Source organism: Pyxicephalus adspersus, chromosome 5 (assembly GCF_032062135.1).
Source record: "Pyxicephalus adspersus chromosome 5, UCB_Pads_2.0, whole genome shotgun sequence".
NCBI classification, from domain to species: Eukaryota; Metazoa; Chordata; class Amphibia; order Anura; family Pyxicephalidae; genus Pyxicephalus; species Pyxicephalus adspersus.
The window spans coordinates 39,566,059-39,584,651 of NC_092862.1; the positions used below are offsets into that span (position 1 = coordinate 39,566,059).

At 37.2% G+C, this 18,593-nt stretch overlaps 1 protein-coding gene across 5 annotated transcripts in view; it reads right to left on the reverse strand.

Annotated features, from left to right (window-relative positions):
- Positions 1–15,233, reverse strand: part of SNTG1 (syntrophin gamma 1) — a 279,759-nt gene extending 264,526 nt beyond the window's left edge. For all 5 annotated transcript variants that reach the window (XM_072411228.1, XM_072411230.1, XM_072411226.1 and 2 more), the window contains exon 1: positions 14,888–15,233. The gene's annotated coding sequence lies outside the window, so the exon portion shown is untranslated. The remainder of the gene's footprint in view (positions 1–14,887) is intronic.
- Between the last annotated feature and the right edge of the window lie 3,360 nt (positions 15,234–18,593).

Consider the following 18,593-nt stretch of genomic DNA (forward strand, 5'->3'; position numbering starts at 1 on the left):
TATAATATAGTACATATAAGTATAGTAAGTATATATTAGTACAGTAGGGTATATATTCATACAGCATGGTATAGTACAGATTACTATTGTCCTGTAAAATATATAGTGTAGTAAAGATTAGTATACCATAGTATAATATAGATTACTACAGTTAAGTAGAATAAATATTCTCATAGTATAGTATAGTATAGTTTAATAAAAAATAAATATAAAATAGAGTTGTACAGTAAAATATATATTAGTATGGTGTAGAATGTGCTCTGTTTGGGGTGCCTTGGATTTAACGACAGACCAATAGATCTTACAAAAGGGAAAGGTTTATTTACAGCTTAGGATAATATTTACATATGATTCTCAATACAAAAGGGAAGAATGTAAAGGGTATATAGGAAAAGGGGAAAGTGAGGGGTCTAGGTCTATCTCTAGAACATGGTCAATCTCTCACACAACCATACCCACCAGGGTTTTCTCTCCTTGAACCACACCACGCTGCAGGTCCAGAGCGAATCACATTGTTGATTCATCCTTGGTGAAGTCTTGATCAAGAGGTCACACAGATTGTCCTTGTCCCAGGCTTGGGATTGTTGTCACATACCCCTGCCCCCTCCAGGAAGACTGAAGTTATATTTAACTGGTTTGGGCAGAAACAGCAACCAAATGGTCCAACTAGCCAAAGTGTTAATGATCCTCAGGCCTCCACACATCAATCAGAAGATCAATCATTGTCTTTGTTAAGCAGTCCTTTGATGTTTAAGGGACTGCATCTGTCTCCACAGATAATGATGTTTATAGCTTGTTTCCAAGAAGGCAGAATTGTCTTTTTATACAAGTCATATTCATATCAATTTTGGTCACTTCCAACATATGGTATAGTAAACATTAACATAATATAGTATAGATTGCTAAAGTTTAGTAGGATATATATTTGTATAGTATAGCATAACTTAATATAATGTGGATTTGTATAGTAAAGTGTATTAGTACTGTATTTTAGTATGGTATAGTAAAGATTAGTATAGTATAAATAACTAAAGTTTAGTAAAGTATATACGAATATAATATAGATTTGTATAGAACAGTAAAGTATATTATTATTGTATACTATGCTATAGAACGCAAGAAACCAGACTAGTAATATAAAAGTATACATTAGCAAAGTATAGTGTAGCATAAATCAGTATATTATACAGTACTATATTATAGATGTTATAATATAGCATAGCACAGTACATATTAGTGTAGTATATGATATTAGTACTAAATTAGTATAGTAGAACACTCCCTGTCCTTGTCACACGTGAATTCAATAGCAGCAGGCTCCCATCTAATTAGATTACAGCCATAGTGTGTTTAATCATCCTTAAACAAACTATTAAGGCTGATCATTATGAAAGAACACAGTTGATGTTGATAGATAAATATTTCATGTTGTCGACTCTACTAATATGGAAATTCTAACTTTGCGACAAAACTGACAGACATACAAAAACAGCCTCCAAATGTGTTCCAGCAAGTGGATTATTTTTTGAATACCAAAAATAAACATTTTTATTGGTATACGCTTTACAATTCAATAAACGAAAAAAAGAATGTTCTTAGTTCTGATCTGCTATTTTGTTCTGATGCAATTCATGCACATTAGAAGTGTACGACAGAAATAAAGTTTTAATAAAATAAGAGTTTTTTCAAGATTTGAAGCATCCACTACATGTACCCAAAAGCCAAAACTCCCAATATAAATATATCTTTTAATTTGTGTATATATATATATATATATATATTTGCTTTCACATGTAAAGAGACCTTGTCACCAGGTAAAGGCACAAAATGTTCAAGCATTTTAAATTCTTCCAGCATTCTCCTTTACTCGTGTACAATGTGCCTTTAAACATGCTGGAAAATTTTAAATTGGGACTACAAGTATTTTATTACACACATACAATAAGGAAATGCGTCTTGAAATTTTTATCCATTGCTGACATGCAAGCAAATAGAAAGGCAGCAGCTTCAAAATTCTACATCAATTTCAAATCTACAGTGTTGTACGTAAGTATATAACTCAGCCCAATTTGCTTTACCAGAGAAAAAAATTCTCTCTGACCCATTAAGGCAACTGGACACTCCCTTACATCTACAATAATATTTCCAAGAATTATTACATTTCCTAAATTTTGTACATTCAACAACTTAGAAGAGTATAGGTGTCTGCTGTAGAAGTTAAACCTACATTTTCACATCTCTTACTGTAAAGAGGCCTTACTATATATGTAGGTTAAACCTCTTCTCTTGCAGGCTTAAGGTTTGCTCATCCCTTGCTTTTTGCAATGACTAATTGAAAAAAAACTTTACAAGTTTGCAAACCCCTAAAAAATGGCAGCCACCTGTATAGATGCTGGAAATCATCTGACATTAAAATTTGTAATAACGCTTATGAGGTGTTAACCAAATAAAAATTAGGAAAAGGTATACCTGTGGCTGGCGCATTCACTGATCCTCATTGTTGGGTGATATGTTTTCCCAGCCCTTATAGAAGTCAATGGAATCCTACTATACTACTCATTTCTTAGCCACAGTGCTCTGGATATTTTTCAATTTCAAGTAATCAGGAGAAGTCTCCCATTACTAATAACACATTTGCAGGTCTCTTCGTAGATCAAGTGTCAGGAAAAGCCATAATAGCACCACTGCCTATTTCTGTGCACAAGGAGGCACATGAAGGTCTCTGCAGCAGGTGATTATGTGTTGCATTAGAATATGACCTTCTAACTTCTGGCCCTATTAGCTTAAACAAACATTTGTCTCTACGAAGGGAACATTATTCTCTGGTAGTTTACTCCACCAACTCCGCCACATCCACCCTCTGCTGCTGCCCAGTGAGTACTCCATCTGGTATTACGGCTGACTGCTCCTCATGGGCCACACTTACAAATGTGCATACAACCACCCCCCTCGCTGCCACTACGCCATTCCTTGCTCATCACCTCCCATGTGAATATATACTATGGCAGATGAGCCCTATCTTTCACTTAACACCCCACAGCTGCCTACAAACTCTCACCCCTGCACTGGCCCCATTATATAGATCTGCTTTTCAACCTCTTGCACGTGCCCATACATTGCTTGGCACTGCACCAATGCCCTCTTATGTGCTTACAGAAAAAAACAGTGATGTAGCCTTAAGCAGTTTCCACTACTGAACTTTTGTGCTCTACAATTACAAGATTTACTGTACTTTTACTGGTAAGGTAAAGGGCACGCTTGTCAGTATCCAAATAAAATCTGCAATAATTTCAAGGACATGCAGATTCCTAATCACCTGAAATACTTTTTTATTTAACACAGGCACAAATCTACTCCAGTTTACCAAGAGGAGCTGTGTTCGTATTAAATACTAAAAAAATGGGTGTTCATGTGTTTAACTGGAAGCTGATTGTAGGGAATACTCTAATGATTGAAAAAAGTAGTAATCCAAATTACAGGAGAAGACAGCTCAACTAGAATCAGTAGGATAACTCAGTGGTGTACACATCAAAAAAAAGAAAAAGGATGAAAGACTAACACATTCCAAACAGGTCCTGGAAATCCTTATTAGTATTAGCAATTTTCATAAAGTGAAAAGTGGGCATCACCAATGCCCACTCATCAGGGAGGTCATTATACAAAACCTGTATCGAAGTATTTGCTGGTACTAGGACACCAGAACCGAAGGTTTTCTCCTGTTGCCAGTTTAACAATTTAAAACTCATCCTTTTTTTAATATATTGAATAATGGGACATATAATTGTGTAACATTGTCTTTCCAGTGATTGACTATCTGTTTGGTATTGCGATCGTTGCATATGGATATATTTTCTTGGACCTTTGCATACTAATAGCAGAGATCTGAGAATATTAAAAGGCAAAGGCCTATATCTTCTTTTATTCCTCTTATTCTGCAGTTAAATTGTAATTGTTTCTTATGTTAAAACACTTTCTTGTAGCAATTATGCTTCTTTTAAGAGAAATAAGTTTGACAATACAGACAGTTTTAATATAATCATTAATAAGAGCATCCAAAGTTTAGACAGATGCACATTAATCTGACATGGCTGGCAAATATTTCAGCACGTTAAGTAATTAATCCTTAACTTGAATGAATTATTAAATGTCTAAATATGCTGGCAGGATACCCTCCATCATCAATCTGCAAGATCTGAAAATATTATTATTACAAAAGGGATTTTTAGATGTGGCCTCTGGTGTTCATATCACCCTCACTGCATTGGCATTTCATCAAAACACTATTCATTACAAATTACAGATGTATAAATATAACAAAAGTGACACTTGTTGGAAAAATCCAAGATCTCAACATTTTTCACATTGTGAGCATGTCTTCTGAAATTGTCTAGAACTCATAACACTGAAGGCACAAAATGGGCCACCCATGCGATCTGATCAGGTATTTTGTGTTAGGTGGGGATAATGGTCACGTATACAAAGAGACATTTAGAAGTCACTGATAAACAGAAAACAACAGAGGACCAAAGTCTGGAACTGTAAGACTGCGAGTGAGAGAGAAGGAGCACGAGAAACTGGGGCTTAAGATATTTTTACTACAGTTAAGCAAAGAATAACATTGTATCTTAAATACGATTTAACAGACAAACTTTATTTATGCCCAGTAGCAAAGTAGATACATGAATTAGTTGAAACCTGTATTAAAATGGAAACATTAGATTGTTAGTACAAGACAATTTTAGACAATTTACAAAACTGTTTACCATAAATAATATCAAAGTGTTTGTTGACTCATTTGTAAAAGTAGTATTTTACAGACTTATTTTTTAAAATAGCTTTTTTTGAACATAAAAACATAGCAGAGCACTGAATTATCTTTGGCCTGTATAGGCAAAATTCATATTTTTGTTTTGAAATCTGAAAAGCGGAGTTAACAATTGTTTATAACAATGCTCTCCTTATAAGATGAACTGATCTAAAATATAAAATATTGGCAGTTGCAATAACAAGGACTACTAAAACTCACAATCATTACATAATGCATGTACAATTTCAATATATAGTTTGACTCAAGTAATTGACTTAGTAACGTTCTGATTTTTGTAAAAATTTTCTAGAATAGTCAATTACTTGCAGCATTTCTGAGTCATATGGCTTTACTAATAAAACAAGGAATCTGAAATTCCCTCAAAAATTCCCTGGTGGTAATCATCCTGGTCTATCTGTTTCAATAGCAGTAACTTATTCTCATCTGGGAATGTCAATATTCTCTGTTTTATAAATAAAGCCAAACAAGTAAAAGACAAGATTACTTAAAGAAAACTAAATTCTTCTTTAGATGTCACTTACATGCTCCCCTCCCAGGCAATGCAGCTCACTGGGAGAGGGTTTCAGCAACAGAGCTAGTGCTGTCAACCCAGGGAGCAGTGTGTAGGACTAGGTGTGGCCATGTCAAGACTAATGACAAGCCATAGGCCAAAACCCTTATGTTATATGCCACTATAGTGAACATAAAAGTCTACTGAGAGCAAAAATTGCTGTGAATTCAAAAACACAGATGCATCATTGCCACACCATCACAAAATTAAATTAGGCAAACTTCCCTGTTTTGAGTTCTTTGCAACCTTTTTTTCTTCTCGTTGCTCAGACCAAGACATTGGCAGGATATGTGCTCCTCCTCCATACCTGGATCTGGCAGGTAGGGCTAGCTGCTTCGGAGAGACAAGAAGCAGTATTGAAGCACAGGTAATGTTGTGGAGAAGCATGAGGTCTGCAATGTATGAGTCTGCTTTATTGCTACAACTATTTGTACTACTAATCTCTGCTATTGAGGTTTATTCATACTGCCCAGACACAGCAGAATGAATCTGAAAAGAACATGCTCCTATAGTGTTTTTCAAAGATGTCTCCAATTGCCTGGCACCAGTCATCAAATTTTCAATGTCATCATGGAAATGGTGTATATATATGTAATTTAGGTCTCTAGTACTGTTGAAATAAATGATTATGGGTGGGCGGGATGATACACAGTACCAACTCACAAGCCAGAAAAATTGTCAAGGAAGGCCAGGGTAAAACCAGGCAGCAAGCAAGAGGGGTCAGGTCACAAGCCAGGGGTCAAATACCAGGTATGCAGGAAATAGATAAAAGTGACACAGGGGCCAACGCAGACACGGGGAACACAAGAGGCACTGGTACCAACAGAAGGCACAGGTGACAGGAATATCCACAGACAAATAGGAATACTGGAACAGAACAAACAAATGGGCTGGAAACAACAGTCTGGGCAACAAGGGGTTAACACAGGAGCTGGACAGAGGAAGCACTGAATTAAGCAACTGGTATACGGGAACTTGCTAGCAAAGCTAGGGGGCTTGGCACTTGTGGAGACATGTTTCACGAGTGCTGTGTCTGAGCTAGCTAAAAAGCCAGGGATGATTAAGAGGTTATTTCCTGATTGGCCAGCGGGTTTGGCTAAACTGATAAAGCTTGGGAGCGTAGGCATGACCAGAGTCTGAACTGCCAGCATCCACAGGAGAGAGATGCCTGCAATTTAGTGAGGAAGAGGTAAGTGTGACACTCAGGTTCTGTCCATTTCAGCAAGTATCCATACCTTAAGAAATCATTCCCGGATGCGGAGTTTCTATTGTCATGATGATATTTCTCCTTTGAAAGAGAACCCGTCCCGCACAGTTTTAAGTCTATCGCCTCAGCAGTAAAGTCAATTTTTTATTTAGCTAAGCTAAACTGCACTGAGATATTAACATGGAGTCAGCTACTCATTTTGTTTCTCTGTAGTAGGGAAGACTGTTGCTCTCTGAATTCTAACACTCAGTTCTCAGCCTATCATTGTGATATGAAGATTTAACAATATTCTAGCAATACACCCCTTCCCTCTCTTCTCTCATAAGTGCCTTTATGGATTTCTCTAAAGACAAGGACAACTAATTAAGTCCAACGTGCTTTGTAGAGATTTTAGTTTATTGAATCACAATATAATAATGTTTATACCTTATAAAAAATGTTTATAGAATAATAAAATATATTTCAAATGTTAATAAACACTTAACATAGTAAAATAAATTCATTCAATAGCTAAAAAAATATTATAAAAAGGGTAGCACAAAAGGCAGATTGCTTATAAAAAGCACAAGGACCATAGACATTTAAATGTCCTAAAAAAAGATCCAATGAGGAACCCAAAGTCTTCAAATCATTACACTGTGTAAAGCAAATGTATAGGCAAACAGAAAACTAAACAAAAACATACCATATACATTACTGGTGTACCCTGCCAAATACTTGTTGATGCTTTACAGCTATTCGTGTGGTTTCCAAATTGCACAGTGATTCAGGTAACAAACTAAGTATGGACTAAACAATTCAGCTTTCAGATTCAGCTATTTAGCTTCCTTTGCCATCTTAAGTAATCAGCAGAATACAATATTTTTCTCTATAATGGGCCTCCACCCAAAATAAAAAAATACCAATGTATCAATGTCAAGTCAGTTACAATTATTACATTTGTTTACAATCAACTTCAATCCTTAACAACAATCCAACATTGTTACTAAAAGGATTTGCAGAATAAAAGTGATACGTGAGAAACCTGTAATAGATTTCAGAAAACAATTTAATGCAGAAGCTTATATCAACTTGCCAAGGTCACAGAAAATAGCTTCTCCCATTGTCTTGTACACTGAAAGATTTTCTGTCTTGCAGCTGATATGACAACCTACATGCTGATCTTTGACCTTTGATCACAGGGCACGTCGGTGGTATGTGACAACCTGGACAAAATAATGTACAGGCTTCAACAACGAGTGGTGTTCAGTGCTGACAGAACAAACTAGATTGACTTAGCAAGTGACAAATAACTCTCACCTGACCTCATATAATTCTTGCCCTCTCAATTTAAATTCTTGTTTGCAGCCCACATACACATGAAAAGAAAAATAAAAATCCAATATCTTGCTTTGAAGGCAACAACAGTGTGCATATAGAATGAACATTATATGTCTGTTAGAATTTCGAAAAGTGACAAGAGATTTGCCTGAAGAATTTTTTGGCAGTTCATAAATATGAGACTTGAATGTATGGCAAAGTTAATAGAAAGTCAATATCTTTCAACACAACCAAACATCCTATACAGTAATGTATGACTACAGTAGGAGTAATTTTCATTGAATTTATATTCATAGAAGTGGATACACTGGGACACATACAGGACCATAAATATACTAACATTTCAATATTTTGATAGCACCCCCCTGCTTGGTTCTTACACTTCAGTAAACAGTCCATATGTCCAGTTGACAGGCCCCCTTTACGCATATGCCCAGTGGACAGGTTCCCTATGGCTCATAACAAACCGCCTCCTATTGCGCTGGTGATTTCCAGACATGCCCTCCTTTGAAAAGATTCTCAGTGAACGAACCTAAATTCCAGTGGTACTCCTAAATTGGTGCTCAGTTGATATGCCACCCTTCAAAATGATGCATAGCATACAGGCCCCCCATTAAAATGGTTCTCAGAGGACAGTCACCTTGTTAGTGGACAGAGCACTATTATTTTTTTTTTAATTTTTGTTCAGTTGATAGGTCCCATTTGCATTGATGTAGGGGGTGGATAGTCCCCTACTGCAATGGTGCCTACAAGCTGCCTATTCTATAATGCCTAGTAGACTGCACCTCTTCAATGGTGCCTAAAGGCCACCTATTCAATATTGCTTAGTAGGCTGTGCACCTCTGCAATGGTGCTTAGTGGACAATTCATCATTTGCTTTAATACATAAGAGATAGACCCCCTTTACAAAGGTCAACAGGTCACTTTTGCAATGGTGAATTCAGCAGACAGCATGTTACTAAAATAAAGTGTAGCACCAACTTTGGGTATAATAAATATTTAATTCCTCTGTGGATGATCTGTGCACAAACTGATTTATGAATGGAAGTGTCTGGTTCAATATAACCACCTGATGAAAGCTGCACCGTCTGCATCCCTTTACAAGCAGTTAACCTTTAAGCAGTATCTCACCAAAACTCAAATTCCTGTTGCAGGGGATTTCAAAATTTTACTTATTTCTTAGTGCAGGCTTCTGTGAATATCAATGAACCAATCACACTAATGGAATGTGACATTGCTAGGGGCTTTCCTTATACCAACGGTGTACAGAACGCCCCCGGCTGCCATATTGCTATACTTTTTTCTTAGTGGTTTGGGACTGGATTGTAAGGGTAATTGTTAAAAATAAAAAAAATAAAAAGATTATGTATCAATTGTTCCTAAATATATATCCCTTTTGATATTAAAACACTATTCTGCACAGTCTGCAGTGTCACAGGTTTGCCACATGTGTAAAATGTCACCTGCCTTATCTGTTATATATTCTACGCAACTCCAAACCTTTAAACCATAGCTGTCAGAGAAAATAAGTTGGACAATGTTGGATTTTCTTTACTGCTTTTAAAGCTCAGTAAATGCACTATTTCCTCTGATAAAGTAAATTAAGAAGTTTTTCCTTCTGCTGGGGAGATATTTACCACCCGCTTATCACTGGTCCAAGAAAGCAAGGTATGGAGGTAGAAGCAAGGTATAGAGGTAATAGGATTTGAGAGTGGAATACAAACAAACCAATAATTCTAATCCTTACTCATTCTATCTAAAAAAAATTGCAATATATTGGCATTATTGGACAACAACGGCATTATTTTCACATTTGTGCTGCAATAAAAAAAAAAAATGCAAGCAAACCAACACATGGGTATAGTAAAAAAAAAAAAGCTAATAATTGGTTGCCAGATACTGTATATCTGCATTTTTAAAAGCACTGATGTGACCACAGAGTGAACACCAGATTGCAATGTAAATTGACACCCGTCCAGTAAATTCAACAGCATTCTTTAACCTTAAAAATAAGTTACTGAATGAACCAGAGGAACGTTATAGGGTCATTTCTCCCACACCTTGGCAGACTTTAATGCAGGTATACGAAACTCATTAACATACATATGAAAGGTTACCCACAGATTCTTTTAATGGTCACTGCAAGGGACACAAGTCGAGCAATGTAATAGAATTTCAAGGAAGACTGCAAAAGGAAAGGATTCATTTTCATTTGTAATAAATTAGATTTTAGGCACAATGCAAAAAATTTCATTCATAAAATAAGTATAATCCTCTGGGATAAAAAGTAACAGAATTTGTTTCATATATTTCGATTTTCAAATTTTCTTTAATATCTGCAATTTTCATCAATAATTATATCTGTCAAAAGGTAGAACTCTATTATATCTTTCATTTTGATAAGTTGTTAAATAGAAATTTTATATATATACAATAAATATATTTTAATATAGTAGAGCAGTGGAAGCAAGACTTGGTTTTCCAAATCATTCCCATATTCACTACAGAGAGGCACTTTACTGGGTGAAATAAAGTAAGGTATCCAAAAAACCTATTTTAGAGATAGATACATACATACATATTAACCTAAAATTTTCATAACTCAAATATTGGAGTGGGCCAGATATATATACATAAAGTGGAAGTTTTTAAAACCTAAAAAAAGATCTTTTCTTGTTACAATGTATTAGGAGGCACATGGAAGTTGGCATTTCAGGCATGTGCATTTCGAGCATTTCGGGCATGCGCAGTGAGATCAAGTTTTTTTTACCAACCTATGTCACCCAATCTCGTACCTGGGTCGGGTAAAGTAGGAGGAAGAACCCAGCAAAAGAAGCGAAGATGGTGGCGCCGACTCGCGGACGGATGCTGGTACGATGCGGGACCCAATTGAAGAGACCCCCAGATGGATCAGACAGGCCTGCGAGATTAAAGGTAAGTGGATTTTTTTTTGTTTTAGGCACTTTTGGGTTTAGTTCTTCTTTAATAAGCTGCCTGATACACGGATCTTATGGCTTTGATACCTGGACCAGTGACTCAGATAGTTGAAGCCAATAAATCATGACAGCCAATAATTACTATTTTTGAAAGAAGTAGTAGTGAAAGCCCATGTATTCCCCTTTTTCAGCACTGTCAACTACAATGTGAAAACCCACTAAATAAAGTCATTGTCTATGATAGAAACAGCTGCCAGTAAGGAAGGAGACATAAGTTTTGGGTAATTTAGATCAGCGGTCACCAAGCGGTGGTCCGGGAGAAAAATTTGGTGGTCCGCGGCTCTGGCTGGTACACCCCCCAGCGCAGTCAAAAAAGGACCCCGCTGGCGGGGCGCACGGGCCAGAGCCCCAGACCATGTCCCCCATACAAATCCCAGGCTCAGGGAAGTGGGTGGGATGTGTCCCTGGACACAACCTGCCCACTTCCCATTGCAGGTTCAAATCTGCGATGGGAGAGTGAGCGGGGGTTTTGTAATGATGATGTCACTACGGGGAGGTTTGTCCCCCCTTTGATTGACACCTGGCTCCCCGCACATGCGCCGGAAATTTTAGTGGTCCGCGGGACCGAAAAGGTTAGCAACCACTGATTTAGATGGTACTTTCAAGCCCTACAAAACCATTAGTCTCATATACTTTTCAGAAGCTAAGACATGTCATCCAATTGCACATCATCGTAAACAGGTCATTGAAAAGTACTGTCTAGTGTACATAGTGTTAGTATCTCCTGATGACTATTATTCTTAATTGCAGTCTTGTTTCAATTCTCTGGATGCACAAGATGCTGGATGGACATCAGTTCCAATATATCCACAATAGCCATGGTAGAGTGGACAAAGCCTTAAAAAGTTACCACACTGAGCAGCTTCTGTTGGTTTACACCATACAAAATGCTGCATTTGAAGACATTTGCATTCAAACCTTTAATACGTTTAAGATGGTCTCCATCAGTGATTGGAAAGTACCCAAGGAAATGGTTGATTAGTTTGCAAGCCTGGAATAATTCACTCACTCACTGTGTTCGGAAATTTTTAAAGAATATGATTTTAACTCCAGCAAATCCAGATTAACCAAGTAAAAGTAGATCAAGCAAATTCAGTTTTTCTCAGAAAGCTTTTTTTTTTAACCCAGACATATCTTATGGTGACAGGTTAAAGAACGCATACGGACAGCATACCTGGTATAGTGTATTACTGGGTTCACATTCATGACCCTTAATGATCATAAACATGATCATCATTGACAAGCCTCCTATTAATTCATTATAAACATCCTAAGCTATGCATGACTTCTAAATGCCCAACAGCCAGATATTCACTATAGGAACACAATTATCTTGTTGTCATTGGTTAATATAGTAGTTAGCCTAAATTGTTGCTTCAATAACACCAACACCAGAAAGTAACACGGAAGATGCCCGTGCTGACTGTTTGTGAAGGTAATCGCTAGGAATGTCAATTTACATTTGCTTTGTTACTAAGCAAAACACTAAATAGAAACATAGATATCAGGTGTTTTGCACACAAATTTGTCCCAGGTCAGTCAATGGCCAAACATGACAACTTTGGGGATTGCACTTTAAGTCAGAAATGACATCTACCATGTTTTACTTTGACTGAAAGTTATATAGCAAAAGGTGACAGAGTTATAGCTAGATGTAAGACAATTTTGGAAACTGGCATATGGGTACACATGTGTAAGACAGTTAACAGCTGGCAAAATCAAAATGTAGAAAAAAAAACAATATACAAATATATTGCAAACCCCAGAACACTTTCTAGCTGAATATTGCAAGCGTGTCTGACTTCAAGATTGGTTCTACTGAACTCGTTTTTGTAGACTCATTCTTTTGTATGTTAGATATTGGAGTTTGTAATGTAATGTCATACATCTTTTTCTGCTTCCCAAACTGATTACAGGCTTTCTAAACCATAATCAAGTAGTTTTGCTTTGCAGTTTGGCTGCCTTTTTAATCTCCCTATTATTATTGTTCCCATTTCCATTGAAGGTTCTCTTTGAAAAATCACCTCTTGGTTACTAGTCAATCTATTTTCTTTCTAGAGGGAATGTGATGTAATTTCAATCTGACTTTCACATGCAAGAATGTTTTACAATAACATCATTTGTAGCGTACAAGGAACACAAGCTCTCTGGAGGTGAGACAAAAAGAATCCGGTGACACTTGTAGAAAGGCGAGTGTAAGTCTTTTTATTTTTTTATGATGTCCCAATGTGAAAATTAAAATTTAGGTAATAGGCAAAAAACAGGATTCTCCTATATGTCATAAACATGCTATGATGTTTAGTCAAAGTATTCAGCACCTCATTAGCACCACAAGCGACAATAGACAAGAGTGAAAAAATTCAATACAACTCATTTGAATGATTGATGATTCAGCTACCATCAGTTTTTTTTTTTTTTTTTTTTTGCTTTTACATTCCCATCAGAACTATAGCATTGTGTCGGTTACAAAACTGCAAAAAGACAAGCAGCTACTTAATAAAAAAAATGTTAGCGTGTACATTGAACATATATGGTATATAACCAAGAATTCTTTCTTTAAAGCTCTAAGTGGTGACAATGTCAGTGCTTCTCTACATGAAATAGGCCATTTGGCATGGCAACTCTCCCAGGGTTACTGCAAGAAGATATGTTTAAAAGACCTGGATTAATAGGAGCTCAATACGTGTCTGAATTAGATATATTACAGCCACGCTTTAATATTTAACCGTATTAAATATTTCACTAGATGGAGCATAATGCAGTGACAACCTCAGATTATCATTTATTAAATCAGCAGCCTGTGATATCCTGCTTTTATGCCAAGCTTCAGACCTCCATTTCCATTTGTAATACCTTTGCTTCCTTTTGCTTCACCCGCTGACCCACAATACAAAAAGAGAGCAAGTTCCACAGAGCAAACATTTTCATTAGGGTCTATGTGCCTAAAGGACAGGCTCAGCTAAAAGGCAAATCATTCACATATTCTCTCGATTTGTTTGCAAGCCTGATCTCATGTCAGCAGTTCGAGAGAAATCCTCGACTCGTAATCACATTGATGTATTAATCCTATTTCTAGAAAATTCACAGTTCTTTCTAAAAAAAAATAAGGCAGAGAAAAAAATCTGAATCATACACTGGTACCCTTTTTATATGAAGCAATGGCATTCCCTTAGTACAGTACATTTCACCCACTTTTGCAAATAAAACCTCTTTGCAGCCCAATCATTCAGATCCAGGACACATTTCCATAGTCCCATGGACTGCATTGTCTGGTGCACTACAATACAGTGTGAAACACTGAAAGAGAAATCATTTTCCAAGTTTTTACAGCCCATAGGCACCACCAAGCCTTCTAAAACCTCCTACACAGAAATGATTGGAATTGATCAAGCTCTTAGTATAATGTCACTGGTGCACCATAAATCTTGATAACTGCTTTACTTGCTTTAGCTTAATGTTTCCAATGGAATATTTATCAAGGACGATGCATTCATGTACAGAGTATTTTTGGATGATTGTGGAAGGACAAACACCCACTACATGTACTGTATGCAAAATTACTGTCACTGTGCTCACATGGATACAAGGATAGATACAAGAACCAATTCCATTCTTAACACTAAAACTTTATTTCTAGGGCATGTTCAGGATTGGATCTATGCAAAACTGACTAATGCATTTCAGGTTATGCAAATACATGCAGATTTATGCTAAATATATCAGATGCAAATTTGCTGAGCACAAGGCAGCTCAGAAGTCTTGCAGGTCTTCTGTAAGAAGAAAACTGGAAGTATTTTTTGGGGGTAGTATGCAGCACTTCTAGCATGTGAACATGGATAGCATACTAAAAGACAAAAGTGTAAAACTCTGCTATATTTAGAAGGATTAACAGGAATCTTGTCTGCTTGCATGCAGTGAAGAAAGAACACACATATAATGAAGAGCTAGCAACACAGCTGAAAAAGACTATAATCACTTGAACTCACCAGCCAGTTGCATGCAGTGATAATGGAGCAATCCTTGAAGACAGGTGAAAGCATCCACTCCTATAGCAGGGGTAATCTAATTCCAAAACGTGCTCAGACTCATCCTGAATATTGTGTGCTCTTCTCAATGCTTCCTCTGCCCAGGACATCCATTCCCTAGGCAGGCTATGACTCTCTCCTTTAGATGAATGCTTTTTGGAAGTTGCTATTTGGACAAGGCTGAGAGAAAGCCCCAGCTAGGACTGGGAGAAAGGAACTGCAGCACTTCTATTGCCATTTCATTGTGCACAGCATTTGGGAAGAGCAGCAGCTCAGATCTCCACAGCTGCAATTCTGCTCTCTGCCTGAGCTCTCCATCTCTAGGCAGGCACGCCTCTAGTGACAGTTCACAAAACGTGACATGGACTGCTACAGCACACTGCCATAAATTCTGCATCACAAGCTTGATAGCGCACAGCTAGCACTGCCATCATGCAAGGATTTTACAGTCCTGTTCTGGGGTATTGGCTCTTTCTATTTATTCAGTACAGTCTGAGCTGCAATAATCATAGCTAGGGTGTCCTTTAATGCTGTTCCTAAACTTTTCTATAAGAACAGTGCAGGTGTGTTACAGGTAATAGTGATGAGTCCATTTACATCTGTGTATAGAAAGGTAGACCTAAACATATCTCTGTATTTGCTTTTCCTTTTTAAGTATAGCAAAACATTTTATTATGTATTTATAGTTTTTGGCTAGTTAGGTCATGTTTGCTTTTTATTTTATTATTATTATTATTACACAGTATTTATATAGTGCCAACATCTTACTCACACTTTACAAAGTTCATAGTCACAATCTCATTTCCTTACCATAGCCATATGTCATTAACACAGTATAAGGTCAATTTTGGGGGGAGGCCAGTTAACCCAACTGCTTTTGTTTATTTTTTTTTCTGTATTAAATTACATTTTTTGCATGGAAATGTATTTTATATTGTAGGCCTATAATTCTTAGACATAATTCACCGAAATATGTCCAAATCAGTGATACCTTGGTATAAGTACCTAATCCGTTCCAGATCACGCGCATGTGTGAGATTAGCAAATTTTTCTATTTGCGCGAAAAGGCTCCTTCTGTGAATGCCCGAGATGCTCGGGCATGCGCAGAAGGAGCATTCAAGTGCCTTTCAGGATGCCTATGGCTTGCTTTGCACTCCCATTCATTCTCAATCGCCATCAGGGGGCAGTGCTGCACCCTTTTTTTTTTAAATAGAGTGTTGCACCTAAAAAAAAAAAATATACCTAACATTAAAGGGTTGTCTACCCTTTTATGTAAAGTGAAAATTCTGAGTTTAGGTACGCTTTAATTTTTCAGTTCCTGGGCACACAGCAAACTGCATTAGAGGCAAACTGTAACAAAGGCATCCACATGTGCATGCAGCTATGGCACAAATCTTTTTAGAAACAACCATGAGCTTGTGGAAAGCAAGCAGTGTTTTCCTAAAGCTGCTTTAAAAATTGATTCCCAACCTCTCCAATTCAGTTGAACGGGAGAGATTGGGATAGCTGCTAAGCCAGGGGCAGAATGCTGAAATAGCCCTCATTGTGTTAGGACTTGTTCATGGACTTGTTTAAAGATAAAAATAATTTACTTTTCAATATTAAACCTTTTAAAACACCTTAAAAAGTGAATATTTGTCCTGTAACTTTTTTTCTTATCCCTGGCAACCTTTTGCAGGCATAAGAAACCTGTAAGCTTTCAAAAAACTCAGTTCATGTTATAAACAAGCAAACCTCTAATGGGCCTAAGGTACATGTTAGGGCTTTTGGAAATGTTTTCTTTAGGGTTCTGTACATTTTTGTATTGCAGTAACGTGTGAACTATGGGGACTTACAGTGGCAATTATTTTAAAAGTCACCTTAATGTACCTTAACAGTAGCGGGCAACAAATCTGCTCAGTAGTGCGCAACAACACACAAGTATTTTGTCGTGCTGCCCTAAGGCTTGTTCCTCAACATGGAACTGAACTCCCCTATGCTCCTTTACACCGAGGACGGTGACCTCTTAGCCTCTATTTAGATGTGCCGTTGCCATGGAGCTGCACACATGGCCAGCTAGGACTCCGGCCATTTGAGGGCTTGAGGAATCGCTTACGATCTAAAAGGAGAACACCGGCAAATATGACATTTATCACCAGACACATGCCTGGAATATAGCACACGTTAGAAACAACAATGGATATAAAATCATTGCACATATCAACAGTGGTGTGTTTTATGAAGGATTAACTTGTCCTTTACAAGATTTTCCATTTTTGTACACATATTGCAAACTACATTTTGGCCCAAAACATTATATATTTTAAAGGCAACAATCCTGTAGAATGAATGTTTTTTTATGCACAATATTTGTTCCTCTGGTTGTAAAACCTTTACAATACAAATACACAAAATTATTTTATTGCAACCAAAATATTATTATATAATATTTATTCATTTAGAGAACAAACCTGTATAATGTGTGTGCCCACTAAGAAATGGCAAATTATTATATCCAATGTTATCTACAGGCAGCATTTTACAGCTCATCAGTTTAGAGTTACCCATGACTAAATTGAAATATTCATTTTTCTCTGGTGTTTTGGGCAAAACACAATTTATATATATATTACACAACTGTCATTTACATAAATGTGTGTTGTACTTGTTTTTTTATTGTATGTGCATAGGGGTGTGGGCTCTTTTCTTTTTCAATTTGTGTGGAATGCTTCCAGATCTACTGCTTGAAGAAGAAATCAAGTAGGTGATTTCTTCTCTGTGTGTCTGTTCAGCCAGCACGAGAGGTACATTTTTTAAGTTGATAGCTGGTATTGCCAGCATGCCAGCACACTCCCCAAGGCTAAGGTTTCTGGCATGCATTTCACACCTTATTTCAGTATCTACAATATTGGCCCATTTACCCCACCCCATCCAGCTCTGTGTTTCTCAATAGGACTTCCCCTTTCCCCTATCCACGTGCCTTGCTCTTACTTTTCCCATTCTTGGTGCCAGCAAACCAATATAGCAAGTTTTAGGATAGACAGCAGTTGGAGATTAGGGAATATCCATTGTCTGATCTCCCCAGTGAGAATTGAACTTGGAAGCAATCCAATCCAGTGTTCTCCCCAGCTCCTTTTAGCTGGGCGCACCACCCGGCACTTTTCAGTAACCACCCGGCTGTTTTTATGTGGCTACTGAAGAGTTGGCTCACAATACAGGGGCTGCCACCCGCCTACAATTTCTTCCCACCCAGCTCAAAAAAATTCTCGGGTTGAGCACTGCACTCTAAGCACAACCAGATTTAGAGCTGTCAAACCCCAACTGCTCTGATCTGGGTACGCATGATATTACCAGGTGATATTAGGGGTCTAATAGACCCCTGATGTCAGCTTACAAAGAACCTGTCACCTGAACTATGCTATCAGTTATCAGCGTGCTTTTAACTTTTATATTTAATAAAGATAGATGATAAAGTATTGAAGCAACAGAATCAGCATTACGGTATGTTTTATATATATTCAGACACTTGCTGGCTTTGATCTACACTCAAATAATTGAATTAACTTTCCTGGAATGTCTTACAGTTGTACATTTTGTTTAATAAATGGCACTTTTTAAGGCACAGAGCTTGCCAGAAAAACACTGGTGTTTTCAAGCATGTGTCTCACTTCTGTCAATATCAGGCCCA